This window comes from Euprymna scolopes, chromosome 5, assembly GCF_053919585.1.
Source record: "Euprymna scolopes isolate OS-2025 chromosome 5, ASM5391958v1, whole genome shotgun sequence".
Classification (NCBI taxonomy): Eukaryota; Metazoa; Mollusca; class Cephalopoda; order Sepiida; family Sepiolidae; genus Euprymna; species Euprymna scolopes.
The window spans coordinates 21,517,084-21,532,946 of NC_136486.1; the positions used below are offsets into that span (position 1 = coordinate 21,517,084).

General features: G+C 36.9%; 2 non-coding genes across 2 annotated transcripts; one reads left to right on the plus strand and one right to left on the minus strand.

Annotated features, from left to right (window-relative positions):
* Positions 1-13,483: 13,483 nt before the first annotated feature.
* Positions 13,484-13,556, minus strand: Trnav-uac (transfer RNA valine (anticodon UAC)). The gene has a single exon. It is a non-coding gene; the product is annotated as a tRNA-Val (tRNA).
* A 1,977-nt stretch (positions 13,557-15,533) lies between these two features.
* Positions 15,534-15,624, plus strand: Trnay-gua (transfer RNA tyrosine (anticodon GUA)). Its single transcript is given in 2 exon segments — positions 15,534-15,570; positions 15,589-15,624. It is a non-coding gene; the product is annotated as a tRNA-Tyr (tRNA).
* Positions 15,625-15,863: the final 239 nt, after the last annotated feature.

Consider the following 15,863-nt stretch of genomic DNA (forward strand, 5'->3'; position numbering starts at 1 on the left):
CGTCCAAAAGCAACCAGCTTTGATCAATGTGGAGTTTCTCCTTATATCAGACAATTGCTATTCAATTTGGATAATCCCCTTTTTATGGGGAACTGACCCCCCACAACATCTTGGGAAACATGTGGATTAGGTCTTTTGTATAATAAAAGTGAAACTAATTCTGGCGTCATTGTTCCGATCGCGATCGTCGGAATCGTCCAAAAGCAACCAGCTTTGATCAATGTGGAGTTTCTCCTTATATCAGACAATTGCTATTCAATTTGGATAATCCCCTTTTTATGGGGAACTGTTCCCCCCCCCCAACATCTTGGGAAAACATGTGGATTAGGTCTTTTTGTATAATAAAAGTGAAACTAATTCTGGCGTCATTGTTCCGATCGCGATCGTCGGAAACGTCCAAAAGCAACCAGCTTTGATCAATGTGGAGTTTCTCCTTATATCAGACAATTGCTATTCAATTTGGATAATCCCCTTTTTATGGGGAACTGTTCCCCCCCCCCAACATCTTGGGAAAACATGTGGATTAGGTCTTTTTGTATAATAAAAGTGAAACTAATTCTGGCGTCATTGTTCCGATCGCGATCGTCGGAAACGTCCAAAAGCAACCAGCTTTGATCAATGTGGAGTTTCTCCTTATATCAGACAATTGCTATTCAATTTGGATAATCCCCTTTTTATGGGGAACTGTTCCCCCCCCCCCCCCAACATCTTGGGAAAACATGTGGATTAGGTCTTTTTGTATAATAAAAGTGAAACTAATTCTGGCGTCATTGTTCCGATCGCGATCGTCGGAAACGTCCAAAAGCAACCAGCTTTGATCAATGTGGAGTTTCTCCTTATATCAGACAATTGCTATTCAATTTGGATAATCCCCTTTTTATGGGGAACTGTTCCCCCCCCCCAACATCTTGGGAAAACATGTGGATTAGGTCTTTTTGTATAATAAAAGTGAAACTAATTCTGGCGTCATTGTTCCGATCGCGATTGTCGGAAACGTCCAAAAGCAACCAGCTTTGATCAATGTGGAGTTTCTCCTTATATCAGACAATTGCTATTCAATTTGGATAATCCCCTTTTTATGGGGAACTGTTCCCCCCCCCAACATCTTGGGAAAACATGTGGATTAGGTCTTTTTGTATAATAAAAGTGAAACTAATTCTGGCGTCATTGTTCCGATCGCGATCGTCGGAAACGTCCAAAAGCAACCAGCTTTGATCAATGTGGAGTTTCTCCTTATATCAGACAATTGCTATTCAATTTGGATAATCCCCTTTTTATGGGGAACTGTTCCCCCCCCCCAACATCTTGGGAAAACATGTGGATTAGGTCTTTTTGTATAATAAAAGTGAAACTAATTCTGGCGTCATTGTTCCGATCGCGATCGTCGGAAACGTCCAAAAGCAACCAGCTTTGATCAATGTGGAGTTTCTCCTTATATCAGACAATTGCTATTCAATTTGGATAATCCCCTTTTTATGGGGAACTGTTCCCCCCCCCCCAACATCTTGGGAAAACATGTGGATTAGGTCTTTTTGTATAATAAAAGTGAAACTAATTCTGGCGTCATTGTTCCGATCGCGATTGTCGGAAACGTCCAAAAGCAACCAGCTTTGATCAATGTGGAGTTTCTCCTTATATCAGACAATTGCTATTCAATTTGGATAATCCCCTTTTTATGGGGAACTGTTCCCCCCCCCCAACATCTTGGGAAAACATGTGGATTAGGTCTTTTTGCCTATAATAAAAGTGAAACTAATTCTGGCGTCATTGTTCCGATCGCGATCGTCGGAAACGTCCAAAAGCAACCAGCTTTGATCAATGTGGAGTTTCTCCTTATATCAGACAATTGCTATTCAATTTGGATAATCCCCTTTTTATGGGGAACTGTTCCCCCCCCCCCCAACATCTTGGGAAAACATGTGGATTAGGTCTTTTTGTATAATAAAAGTGAAACTAATTCTGGCGTCATTGTTCCGATCGCGATCGTCGGAAACGTCCAAAAGCAACCAGCTTTGATCAATGTGGAGTTTCTCCTTATATCAGACAATTGCTATTCAATTTGGATAATCCCCTTTTTATGGGGAACTGTTCCCCCCCCCCAACATCTTGGGAAAACATGTGGATTAGGTCTTTTTGTATAATAAAAGTGAAACTAATTCTGGCGTCATTGTTCCGATCGCGATCGTCGGAAACGTCCAAAAGCAACCAGCTTTGATCAATGTGGAGTTTCTCCTTATATCAGACAATTGCTATTCAATTTGGATAATGCCCCTTTTTATGGGGAACTGTTCCCCCCCCCCAACATCTTGGGAAAACATGTGGATTAGGTCTTTTTGTATAATAAAAGTGAAACTAATTCTGGCGTCATTGTTCCGATCGCGATCGTCGGAAACGTCCAAAAGCAACCAGCTTTGATCAATGTGGAGTTTCTCCTTATATCAGACAATTGCTATTCAATTTGGATAATGCCCTTTTTATGGGGAACTGTTCCCCCCCCAACATCTTGGGAAAACATGTGGATTAGGTCTTTTTGTATAATAAAAGTGAAACTAATTCTGGCGTCATTGTTCTGATCGCGATCGTCGGAAACGTCCAAAAGCAACCAGCTTTGATCAATGTGGAGTTTCTCCTTATATCAGACAATTGCTATTCAATTTGGATAATGCCCTTTTTATGGGGAACTGTTCCCCCCCCCAACATCTTGGGAAAACATGTGGATTAGGTCTTTTTGTATAATAAAAGTGAAACTAATTCTGGCGTCATTGTTCCGATCGCGATCGTCGGAAACGTCCAAAAGCAACCAGCTTTGATCAATGTGGAGTTTCTCCTTATATCAGACAATTGCTATTCAATTTGGATAATCCCCTTTTTATGGGGAACTGTTCCCCCCCCCCAACATCTTGGGAAAACATGTGGATTAGGTCTTTTTGTATAATAAAAGTGAAACTAATTCTGGCGTCATTGTTCCGATCGCGATCGTCGGAAACGTCCAAAAGCAACCAGCTTTGATCAATGTGGAGTTTCTCCTTATATCAGACAATTGCTATTCAATTTGGATAATCCCCTTTTTATGGGGAACTGTTCCCCCCCCCCAACATCTTGGGAAAACATGTGGATTAGGTCTTTTTGTATAATAAAAGTGAAACTAATTCTGGCGTCATTGTTCCGATCGCGATCGTCGGAAACGTCCAAAAGCAACCAGCTTTGATCAATGTGGAGTTTCTCCTTATATCAGACAATTGCTATTCAATTTGGATAATCCCCTTTTTATGGGGAACTGTTCCCCCCCCCAACATCTTGGGAAAACATGTGGATTAGGTCTTTTTGTATAATAAAAGTGAAACTAATTCTGGCGTCATTGTTCCGATCGCGATCGCCGGAAACGTCCAAAAGCAACCAGCTTTGATCAATGTGGAGTTTCTCCTTATATCAGACAATTGCTATTCAATTTGGATAATGCCCTTTTTATGGGGAACTGTTCCCCCCCCCCCCAACATCTTGGGAAAACATGTGGATTAGGTCTTTTTGTATAATAAAAGTGAAACTAATTCTGGCGTCATTGTTCCGATCGCGATCGTCGGAAACGTCCAAAAGCAACCAGCTTTGATCAATGTGGAGTTTCTCCTTATATCAGACAATTGCTATTCAATTTGGATAATCCCCTTTTTATGGGGAACTGTTCCCCCCCCCCAACATCTTGGGAAAACATGTGGATTAGGTCTTTTTGTATAATAAAAGTGAAACTAATTCTGGCGTCATTGTTCCGATCGCGATCGTCGGAAACGTCCAAAAGCAACCAGCTTTGATCAATGTGGAGTTTCTCCTTATATCAGACAATTGCTATTCAATTTGGATAATCCCCTTGGGAAAACAAAAAAAGAAATAAAATAAAAAAAGCTTCCTGCAGTAAATAAATTACTGCCCCACAGTCAAAGTTGACCCCATTAAGTCATTAAGTACGGCATCTGCCAATTCGTAATACTTAAATAAATTCAATCATGATTCCATTACTATTTTGTGGTAGCCCGGTGGTTAACGCCCCACGTTTTCTTTTCACACTTTAATTTCCAACTTCGACTCAAGGGTTCGGGTTCGATCCTTCATACTTACCTACCAAAACTTTTTTTATTTTACCTCCCCCCTCCCCGACACAAACACCCGAGTGTTTTGATTCACTCAAAACCACACACACCTCCAAACACCTGGGCAACGCCGGGTATCCCCCGCTAGTCATATATAAAAGTAACATATGTGAGAAAACAATATTGTTTTTGCACCAACCTAATACGTATCCTTTAGTTAATCTATTACGGCCCTTCATATTTTTATAAAACTATGTTAAAATTTATTCATGTCCATTTCCATTTAAACATACATTCAATTTCATATCCTTTTATTCCATTTATATTCTTTTATTATATTAAAATGATTCACATTAAATATTGATTATTTCGATAAAAATGATTTTATAAATAAACATATTTAAAACAATGTTTAAATAGGCATATTTATATTGTTGCATAGGGCGAGAGACGTGAAGGTGCCAATCGACCGTACAGCTAATAAAGTAGACACAAGACAAAGAGTTAACGGCAATAGAAAGGAAAGATGACAAACAAAAACGTATAGTTTAAGACGATAGGATATCGCGTTTTATTGTTTACAAAAAAAAAAAAAAAAAAAAAGGTAAAATGTACGGCAATAGAGTCAGGATCAGCTAGAGCTAGACGGGTGTCTTGCGAGGTTGAAATTCTTGGGGACCTTGAGAAAGAAACCAATGGCCGAACGTCAGTGGCACTGGAACAGGTAATTAGACGTCAGTGCGACAGGTACGGATAGCTGGACATCAGCGAGCACTGATACTGGTAGCAGAACGTCAGTGGACACTGGACTTCAGTGGGTACCAAAACGGGTAGTCGGACGTCAGTGGGCATTGAAAAAGGTAGGTGAACGTCAGTGGGCACTGGAAAAGGTAGTTGGAAGAACTGGCGCTGCAGGAGTGGGCTAGGTTCTGCAGAGAGTTAGCTGGAGGCTGTAGGAGTATGCTGCAGGAATTAGCTGGAAGCGCCGGAAGTGAGCCAGAGTTGAAGTAGGTTCAGGAACTGGAGTGGCAGGCTATGAGGGGATGTCCCAGGAGACAGGCAGCAGTAGAGAGTAAAGTGTGCATTACATTCTGGTAGTTTGTGAATCGCATAATTAGTTTGTTTTATAGCACTGAAAAGGGTTGTTTGGGTACTGCTGCTGTTGCCCCTGGTTCTCATGGCGACTGGATCCGCCGACTTGACAAGAGTCAAGTAAGGATTTCGGAGGTACTTAGCCCTAGGCGGCGTTGGAGGTCTTGCTGTGAAGGCCGCTAGCTTTATGGAGAACCATTCGTACAACAAACTCCACAGCCAATAATACGAAGGGCGTGCAATAAATAATGCCCTTGCCCCACTTCCCATAGCAACGAAACTTGGCACAGTTATCAGTGTTTCTCTACATAGGGGCCACCCAGAGTTATGCGTTTCTCCCATCGTTTGAGGCAACTCTGGAGACCGTTTTGTAGAACACCCCAAGTTGGTCCTCCAACCATGACGTGACTTCAGAAATCAAGGCTGCATCATCTGGGAAACGCTTTCCTTTCAAAAACAACTTCATGGCTGGGAAGAGGCGAAAGTCAGAGGGTGCAAGGTACGGAGAATAGAGAGGATGTGGGGGATTTCATAACTACACGCCCGTGCTTCTGCTCTGGCGACATGCGAGTTGTGGACCGGAGCGTAGTCCTGCAGGAGGAGGGTACCTTTGCTGATCTTCCCCCGCCTCTTGATTTTGATAGCTTCCCTTAATATCCTCAAAGGTGAAGCATAATAGGCCCCTGTAATTGTGGTACTCTTTGCCAGGAAATCTGTCATCACTACTCCGTCCTGGTCCCATAAGACTGTGAGCATGACCTTGCTAGCGGAGGGCTGCACCCTTAACTTCTTTGGAGATGGTGAGTCCAAGTGCTTCCACTGCATTGACTGGGCTTTGGTCTCTGGATCATAGTGATGGAAACAGGTCCTGTGTAATCAGTCTTTTGAAAAACTTTGACTCATCTTCTTGGTACATCTCCAAATTCATCCTCGAACAAACGACGCGTTCTCGCTTTTGGAATGGTGTGAGCAACCTGTGAATTCATCTGGCAGACACCTTATGCATATGCAAATGGTCATGAATGATAGTTTCCACAGAACCTGTACTAATCTTGACATTTTGGGCTATTTTGCGAATAGTAATGCGCCGATCTTCCAAAATGGCAGCCTCAACTTGACGGACAGATGCCGCATCAATGGTAGAAGGGGGGGGGCGACCAGGTCTGGGAGCTGTTTCCACAGACTTCTGGCCATGTTTGAATTCACGATGCCAGCGTTTTACAAAGTTATATGATGGGGCATTATCACCATAAGTTTCTTTCATTTCATCAAACGTCTCCTGTGGTGTGCGTCCTTTCAAATACAAAAACCGGATCACTGCTCGACATTCAACAGGCTCCATTTCACACCTGACTCAGTTCAAACACCTGTAAAACAGAAACCACAATTAGTTCAGAGCTGTAATTTGCCACATAACCCATAGAGATATAAATCATTGCACATGCAAAATTTCAGCTAGATCAGGCAACTGGAAGTGGGCCAGGGCATTACTTATTGCACGCCCCTCGTAGTGCCACTAAACAACGAATGACTATAATTAACTTTACACCGTATTACTTACAGTTAAAAGTATCTTCGCTGTTTATTAACTGCATAAATTTTGATTCAGGTACGAAATAATAGTCCTTTGTTTTTGTTCAATTTGTAAAAGATGAAGTTTTTGTTACTTTTCTTTTTGTTGTTTGAAAACGATCGTTGCCATTTTTAGCACACGTGGCCGTGACGTATTTCCGGGAGTGTCAGGTTTCGGCCGCCGACGTGTTTGCATTTGCTTTGTTCTAATTGTAAACAAAGGAGCGGTAACATGAGATCGAAGTAGTATATTTTATTTTATAAGTAATTAACGGATAATATTTTCTATATAATACATTTGATTGCAGAAATTACCCTCTGGATCAAATTACGATAGGTTTGCAATAACAAATGCCACATACGAATCTATTTGGTCTAAACTTTTACCAACCATCTTATGTAACTTATGAATACCGTTACAGACACATTTATTGGTTATAATAAAATCTTATCTTATTTCCTACGAGCGACATCATCACGATTACCAAGACCTAAAGACGAAGTAGTTACTGTTTCCCCCTCTAAGTGAGAAGTCCTCTCACTCTCCCAAACAAAACCGAGTACTTCTATAACCATTATACCTATACTGACCTTACACCGTTATTAACTGGATTGCACACTCATACACTTACAACTACCAGTACACTTCGCTATTCAAAAATACCAAATACAACCCCCCAAAAGAAACAGAAAAAAAAACAAAAAAACATCGTGGTAGAAACCCAACCAATAAATTTCACGATAAAATTTATTCGGTGAGTTACTATCACTATTTTAGATAATTTTTAATTTTTAACTCATCGTCGATACTTCAAATATATAAAAGATACCACACGTCCATTTCTTTCTGGTGCTCGTTTAACGATCGACACTACTTGTTTTTCGACACGATTAAACATTTTACATTAAATAAAAACACTAAAAACTTATCCCGCTAGGTTGAAAGGTAACTTATTTTGTCTTTCATAACATTTATTTGTTATTTGAGTTTTTTACAACTTTTTTTTTTGAATCTCTGTGAATTCTAAAACAAGTCCGATTTATTTTTTACTATTTTTTAGTTTTAAAAAAATATTATAACTTATTAAAATTTAAAATTGCATCACGATATTTTAATAAAATTTGCCATCGTTAATGTTAATTATTTGTTAAATAAAGCGTTAAATGCGTTCAGTTATTATTATTATTATTATTATTATTATTATTATTATTATTATTATTATTATTATTATTGTTGTTGTTGTTGTTGTTGTTGTTGTTGTTTTTTATTACTATTATTAGCATTATTATTGTTGTTGTTATTATTATTAGTAGTATTTAATTGCTATTATTATTGTTATTATTGTTATTTTCATTATTTTTATTATTATTATTGTTATTATTATGACTGTTTTTATTACTATTTTGTTATTATTGTGATTATTATTATTATTGTTATTAATTTTGTTATTATTATTATTATTATTATTATTATTATTATTATTATTGAACTCTTGACTCTTTTGTCTCCCAATTTTTCGTCTGCTAAAATTTTAATCACGTGATTACGGCGTAGCGTCAATAAAATAAATCATTAATTCATCGCTTATTATGAATACGATATTAAAAAATCACTTGATTGGTACTTGCACTTAGGTTACTGGGCTGGCGACTGTATTGTAACTATTCTGTACTTTCACCTAACAATTTAATAAACAAAAAGATATCGTAAAACTTGAAGGACCGTTTGAATACATTGATTTAAATTGAAAGTATGTAATTATTTAAAAAAATTCAGTTGCGCTTGTGCTTCATTTCTTTAATTTTGAATAATTTCACAATCATGAATGAATTCGCGTGTACGTTTAAAAAAATATTTTAATCAGATTATTATCGATTAGACACTAAGCTGAAGCGAAAAAAGGGATCGGAAAGGGGGGGGGTAAGCAAAGAATTAGTAATTTAGAATTCAGTACTTATGCACTTATATTACCAGGCTGGCGAGTGTGTTGTAACTATTCTGTGATTTCACATAACAATTCAATAAAAAGAGTTTTTTTTTTTTTTTATTAAATGATCTGTTTAGGTATGTGAACTTCATTTTCGCCTTGACGACATACATTTATTGTTCGTTTTAATTAAAAAAATATTTATCGTTTGATTTTAAAAACTGTTTATTACCTAAATTCATATTTCGTATTTTGCAACTTTGATTGTCTTTTGCTTCAAGCATAGGTAATTTCACATGCATAATTAAAAAAATATTTATCGTTTGATTTTAAAAACTGTTTATTACCTAAATTCATATTTCGTATTTTGCAACTTTGATTGTCTTTTGTTTCAAGATTACGTAATTTCACATGCATAATTAAAAAAAATTATATTGAATGAAGTTCCCTTTTTCCGTACATTTATAATTGATCTACGCCCTGCATTCCATGTTTAAAAAGGATTTGTCCTTTATAGTATCAGACCTGACCGAATGGTTAATTGTAGGTATAGACCGATTCATACCATCCAAAAAATTCCAACAAAAACCTAACAGCCAACCATGGTTCTCTCCAGAATGTGCTGCTGCCATTGCGCACAGAAATCACTTTTTTCCATAGCTACCAACGTAATAGATGTACTGAGACTAAAGCTGCTTTCACGACTGCCAGCAACCATTGTCAAAGAGTAATAAAAAGGCAAGAGAGCTATATGCTCAGTCCGTTAAATCCAAAGTAGCTGAGCAGCGGCTTGGTTCCCACCAGTTTTGGCAAATAGTAAACAGGATCCTGAACAGTAGCGTGCGTTCTATCCCAACCATTATCAATGGACCTGAGGTTCTTTCGTCAGCATCAGACAAAGCCAAACTATTTGCTAAGAACTTTGCAGCAAATTCTACCCTATGCGACGAAGGCCATCGACTCCTCGTATTTCCTCCTATAACGGGGCTTGATGTCTTCCATGTAAAAAAAAAGAAAGTAAATAATAAACGTATTTTAGTTTTTAAAATCTATGAAACAACGAAATATTTAATTACTTTTAACGCATACAACTTTTCCGTTTTGAATTCTTTTTTTAATATTTAATGAGTTTCAGTAAAAATTATAATGTTCCTTATTTTTTCATGCAATTGTAATGTTTTCTAATGTGTTTTTTTTTTTTGTAAAATGTTTTGATTCATTACCAGCAGTCAGACTGTTCGCCAGATATTGCTTGCTAGGACCTCAGCGTCGCAGCAGCGATGGCGTATTTTTTTTATTTTTTATTTTTTTTTTTTTAGATCACGGGCCTTAATGATATATATTATGAAGGTCTCGATAAAGCAAGCACACTTTAATTTTTAAGTCTCCTGTATTGTTATCCATGTGTCCCCTTCGCAACGGCTTCTCATCATAAATGAAAAGATTCAACGGATGAAGAAGCAGCGTCAACATAGCGACACCAGTTTAATTCAGCCTCTTATTGTGCGCGCGACGAGGAAGAGGAGGCGGAAGCGGACGATGATGGGGAAGAAGGCCTGGACGAATACGGGGGGCGGGGAAGTGGAGGCCTGCTATCTTTTTGATTCACCTTCAGAAAAAGAGGGCGAGCGGCATTGGTTAGTAGGGGTCCCTCCCCATGTCAGAATTTTCGTGAAAATAGTGAATAATTCCACCCCATCTTTCCAAGCTTATAACTCATCGAAAAATCTAATTCAAGCCCTAATTTTTTTTTCAATTAAAGGTGCAAGGACCAAGGTTTCATTAAAAAAAAAAAAACAAAACAAAAAAACAAAAAACAACAAAAAAAAAAACAACGTGTTTTTTTTTTTTTTAAAAGGTTTTAAACTTCGGACTTTACAGGTAAATTTCTAAAAAACAGTACTTTTTTTGTTTTAAATTTGAATATATTATTTATTGACCTTTTCTCTTCAATTTGTGATATATAAGACTTTGGTACATAAATTAATTATTTACTTTTTAATAGACATTTCAAAATGGGAGGCGTGAATTATTCGACCCCCTGTCTTTCCAAGCTTATAACTCCTCGAAAAATGTAATTCAAGCCCTATTTTTCTTTTCAATTAAAGGAGCAAGGACCAAGGTTCCATTAAAAAACAAAAAACAAAAAACAAAAAACAAAAAACAAACAAATAACGTGGTTTAAAAAAAAGGTTTTAAACTTCAAACTTTACAGGTAAAATTCTAAAAAACACTACGTTTTTTTTTTTGTTTTAAATTTGAATATATTATTTATTGACCTTTTCTCTTCAATTTGTGAGTAAATTAATTATTTACTTTTCGGTGAGTAAATTAATCATTTACTTTTAATAGACACTTGAAAATGGGGGGGGGCGTGAATTTAAAAAAAAACGTTTGCCTAAAATATTATATTCGGTTTATTGGAAAGAGCATAAAATTTCACATTGATTCTGAAAATATCGTAAAAATAGAATCAATAGAAAAATTTTGATAGATTTTTAAAGTTTAAAAATTGAAAAATATTGAGTTCGGAAAATTCATTACTGTTTAAAAATATATATATATTTCTATTACTTTTAAAACAACTTTAATAATTTATTTTGGAAGTATAATCCATAAAGAAAATAAACAGCCCACTTTTAACAGAGAAATTACGAGATTTTTATATTTTATTCGCAGTTTCGTGTTAGGGGTGTCAAAAATTCCTACAAAAATACCCCCTCCCACCATCCGGCAACTTTTTATTTTTTATCCTTTCTTTGTTTGCTAAAATAAACATATCGGTCGATAGTTAATTAGTGCTTTCTCACTTGCAAGAACTGTGACACCAGGGTTGGAAAGTCGGATCGAGAAGTCAGCGCCTCCGAGGAGGGGCATTCTGACCTGGGTAGCCTAGTCGGCATTCTCCGGTAAGGGCGCCCCAGGCGATTAGCAATAAACTAAGCCCTACTCAAAGAGAGGAGGCAAAGCGTGGGAGGGTGGACTTCGGTCGATAGAGAAAAGAAAAGCAGAAAAATTGGCCAGTCATCGCATAAACGCACTGAATTTTCAAGAGTCTGCGACAAAAGTCTGGAAACTTATTGAAGGCACCCCGTACAATAAATAAATGTTACCATAGTCAATAGAATTTGCTTTTCTAACTACCGGATCTCTTTGTTGTGTTTTTAAGTAATTTTAAATGTTCTTCATTTCATCTCAAATATTCAATTCTTACAAGTCGTTAGCCAACAAGATGGCGACCGGCTTATTTCCCATGAAGAAGAATCTAAGCTGCCATCTTGCTGGCTAACACCTCGTAACAACCGAATATTTGGAAAAAAAAAAAAAAAAAAAAAAAAATAAATAAATAAATAAAACAAACAAAACAAAAAAAAAATAAAAAAAAAATAAAACAAAAACAATAAAACAAACAAAACAAAAAACAAAAAAAAAAAAAAAAAAAAAGAGGTGCGAAACTATTCTAAAACTACCTAAAGAAATAAGCCAGGTGGGTAACTCTTATTATCTATGGTAGCATTTATTTGTTATATATTTGATTTTTTTTACTCTTTTTGCTGGTTTCACTTTACATTATGTTGCCTAATCATTTTTGATCTATTTGTATGAAAAATTACTAGTCTCCAAAAGTCAACTCTTTCAACTTTGACCTCTTGGAAGCCAAATTTCGCCCTAACACTGATTAAAAAGCTTGCTGCATGTCTGAATACCCTTTATGTAAAATTTTCAAATGTTAGGACCAAAAATTGGCTGAATAGTTTGCTAGGGACCGTAAAGGTCAAATCTTTTGAATTTTGACCCCTTGCAGCCAAATTTGTGGTCAAAAACCGATTAAAAAGCTTGCCTTTTGTCTAAATCAGTTTATGCAAAATTTCAAATGTTTAGACCAAAAATTGGCTGAATAATTTGGTAGAGATCACAGAGATAAATTTTTTTAAAACTTTGACCCCAATTTTGTCCCTTCACATTTATTTTCTCTGGCTCAAATCAAATTAAAAAGTTTGATCCATATCCATGTGATTTACACCTAAAATTTAAAGTGTTTAGACCCAAAATTAGCGGAGGAGTTTGGTAGTGTTCTCAAAGGACAAATCGTTAAACTTTGACCCCTTGACAACCAAATTTCTGGTCGAAAACCCATTAAAATAATTTTTTTCTAAATCTCAGTATTCCTTATGTCAACTATGACTGGGTAGAAGTTTTTAAGCAATTCGTAATTATATTTGTATTACCTACACTGAGGATTGAACCTTCAACTTACAGAGAACTTTTACCGATTGTTATTTTAGTGCATTATCCGTAATGCCACGAATTCTTGCGGAAAATGCTGTGACATTAACATCCGATTAAATCAAATAATTAAAATTATTAATCCTCATCTAAAAAATGCCCACAGAATATTTTTTTTATTTATGTAATATTCTTGTACAATCGCAATGAGTTAAAGTATTTAAAATATGTAAATGTCTATATATTTTTTTATTTTTTTTTATTTGTTGATGTATACGTATGCAAAATGTCTTTTAAAGAAAAAAAATCTCTCTCTAGATATAATTATCCATGGACACGGAAGACGGCCCTCTGTAATATTAATGACATATATTACGAAAGTCGTGCTACAGCTCATCAACGTGGCTAAAATCTAGCAAGATTCGAGAAGACAAAAAAAATTACCAAAAGCCAATGAAATTTTCAGCATGGTTGTATTTTAAAAAATCGATTTTCGCAATTGCGCAAATTAAAACCACTTGATCGTGGATCTCATTATAAAAATGCTTTATTCTTAATCTAATAAGATATAAATAAAATGTCAGGTTTCGGCGAGGATCGAACTCGCGGCCTTCTGCGTGTAAAGCAGACGTGATAACCACTACACCACGAAACCCCAACCGTTAGTTGCAGGGTTCTACCTAAAATTTTACATTTACAAAAGTTATGTAGCAGTGTGTGTGTGTGTGTGTGTGTGTGTGTGTGTGTGAGAGAGAGAGAGAGAGAGAGAGACAAAGAAAGTAAGAAAGAGTATGAGAGAGAGAATGATTAAAAGGGAGATACAGAGAGAACGAGAAAAGGTGTGTGTAAGCGAGAAAGATATATATATATATATATATATATATATATATATATATATAGATAGATAGATACACAGAGAGAGAGAGAGAGAGAGAGAGAGAGAGAGAGAGAGAGAGAGAGAGAGGGTATTTATTTGCTCCCCCACCGAGCAAATTAGGCACAAGGCCGATTTTTAATGTGAGGAGTGAAGGGGAAATGGGGACCAACTCCCCGGGGAGTAGGGGAGCTGGATAGTGACAATTGGTATGAAGGGTTGCCTCTACATTGACCAAGGTCTTATATGTAGGGTCGCCCCCACATATGGTCTTTGCTTGCAGTATCTGCCGGAACAGATGGTATTTATTTGCTCCCCCACCGAGCAAATTAGGCACAAGGCCAATTTTTAATGTGAGGAGTGAAGGGAGGGGGAAGGGAAAAAGGGGACCAGCTCCCAAGAGGTGGGAAATGGGAGCTGGTTAAAGGTCAGGCATGTGGGGTTGCCCCCACATCTGGTCTTTGCTAGTCATAGCTAGTCCTAGCTAGTCATAGCTTGCAGTATCTGCCGGAACAGATACTACACTTTGATCCTGGCCCGAGGGCCAAGTGTGTGTGTGAGAGAGAGAGAGAGAGAGAGAGAGAGAGAGAGAGAGAGAGGGAGGGAGGGAGGGAGGGAGGGAGAGAGAGGTGTAATTACATTCATAAAATGAAAAAATGAAGTTTTGTTTAGTGTTTGAGTAATGTCGCTACATAAGGTTGGCGGGTGATATGAGGGTACTTGTACAGTTTAATCAAGACATCAAAAAATGAAAATGTAAAAAAAAGGTTATATTGTACGTATCCGAAAAAAAAAATTTCGCTTAATTTGATCAAGTAGTCATATTATTTTTTATATATTGATTGAATGTCTACCCATTTTAACCGTGCATTTCTCGAGTGTAAAATAAATGAACTTTTTTTTTATGCGAAATGACTTCTCATGTTATAATGTTTAAGATTAAAAACATTTTTAATGCCTTATTTTTCTCATATCACCCGCAAAAGCGACATTACCAATGTATGTTTACTAGTGCTACTGCTAGTTTAGTGTTAGTTTAGTGGTAATGGTTTAAAAAACAATTCGGTTCAAATTCGTTAGAAATACTCAATTAACAAGAAAGATCATATAAGTAGCGTCATGGTTGGGACGTAGTTAAATAACAAAGTGCTAATCACTTTTATCCTTTGTCGCAATTATCTTTCAACGACTCCTTTGTATCTTTTTCAATTAAATCTCTTTCTCTGAAGTAAGACACACCCTTTGCTTTCACTCCTACTCACATTCCCTCTCTGTACATTCCTTCATGAGCACATCTGTGTATTCCCCTTTGTGTGTGTGTGTGTGTTTGTGTGTGTGTGTTTGTGTGTGTGTGTGTGTGTGTTTGTGTGTGTGTGTGTTTGAGTGTGTGTTTGTGTGTGTGTGTGTTTGTGGTTGTGTGTCTGTGTGTTTTTGTGTGTGTGTTTGTGTGTGTTTGTGTGTGTGTGTGTGTGTGTTTGAGTGTGTGTTTGTGTGTGTGTGTGTGTGTGTGTGTTTGTGTGTGTGTTTGTGGTTGTGTGTGTGTGTGTTTGTGTGTTTTTGTATGTGTGTTTGTGTGTGTTTGTGTGTGTGTTTGTGTGTGTGTGTGTGTGTGTGTGTGTGTGTGCGCGCGCATTCGTATGAATATGAAAGGTATTTTGAGAACATGCGAACTTACGCGACTGAACTATCAACTAACGATTTCTTTTGAAATACAAAACGTGTTTTTCAAGTTTCTGAAGTGACCGCAGGTGATATAGACTCGCGATAGCTCAGTTGGTAGAGCGGAGGACTGTAGAAGTTACTGGTTACTGAAATCCTTAGGTCGATGGTTCGAATCCGTCTCGCGAGATCTCTTAACTTTTATATTTTAATTTTCCAACATTCGTAGACTTGTGTTGTAATGTTTAATCGAAATCGGGTATAAGAAAAGTCGGCACTTTTTGAGGTATCAAAATTAGTATCGCAATCGGAAAAAAAAATGCCTATTTTCCCGATGTCAAAAACTCATAGGTACATTTTTTCAAATAGTTAAACGATTATTTCATTTATTTATTTTGTTGAAATACGAATTGCTAGAGCACTTTCGGT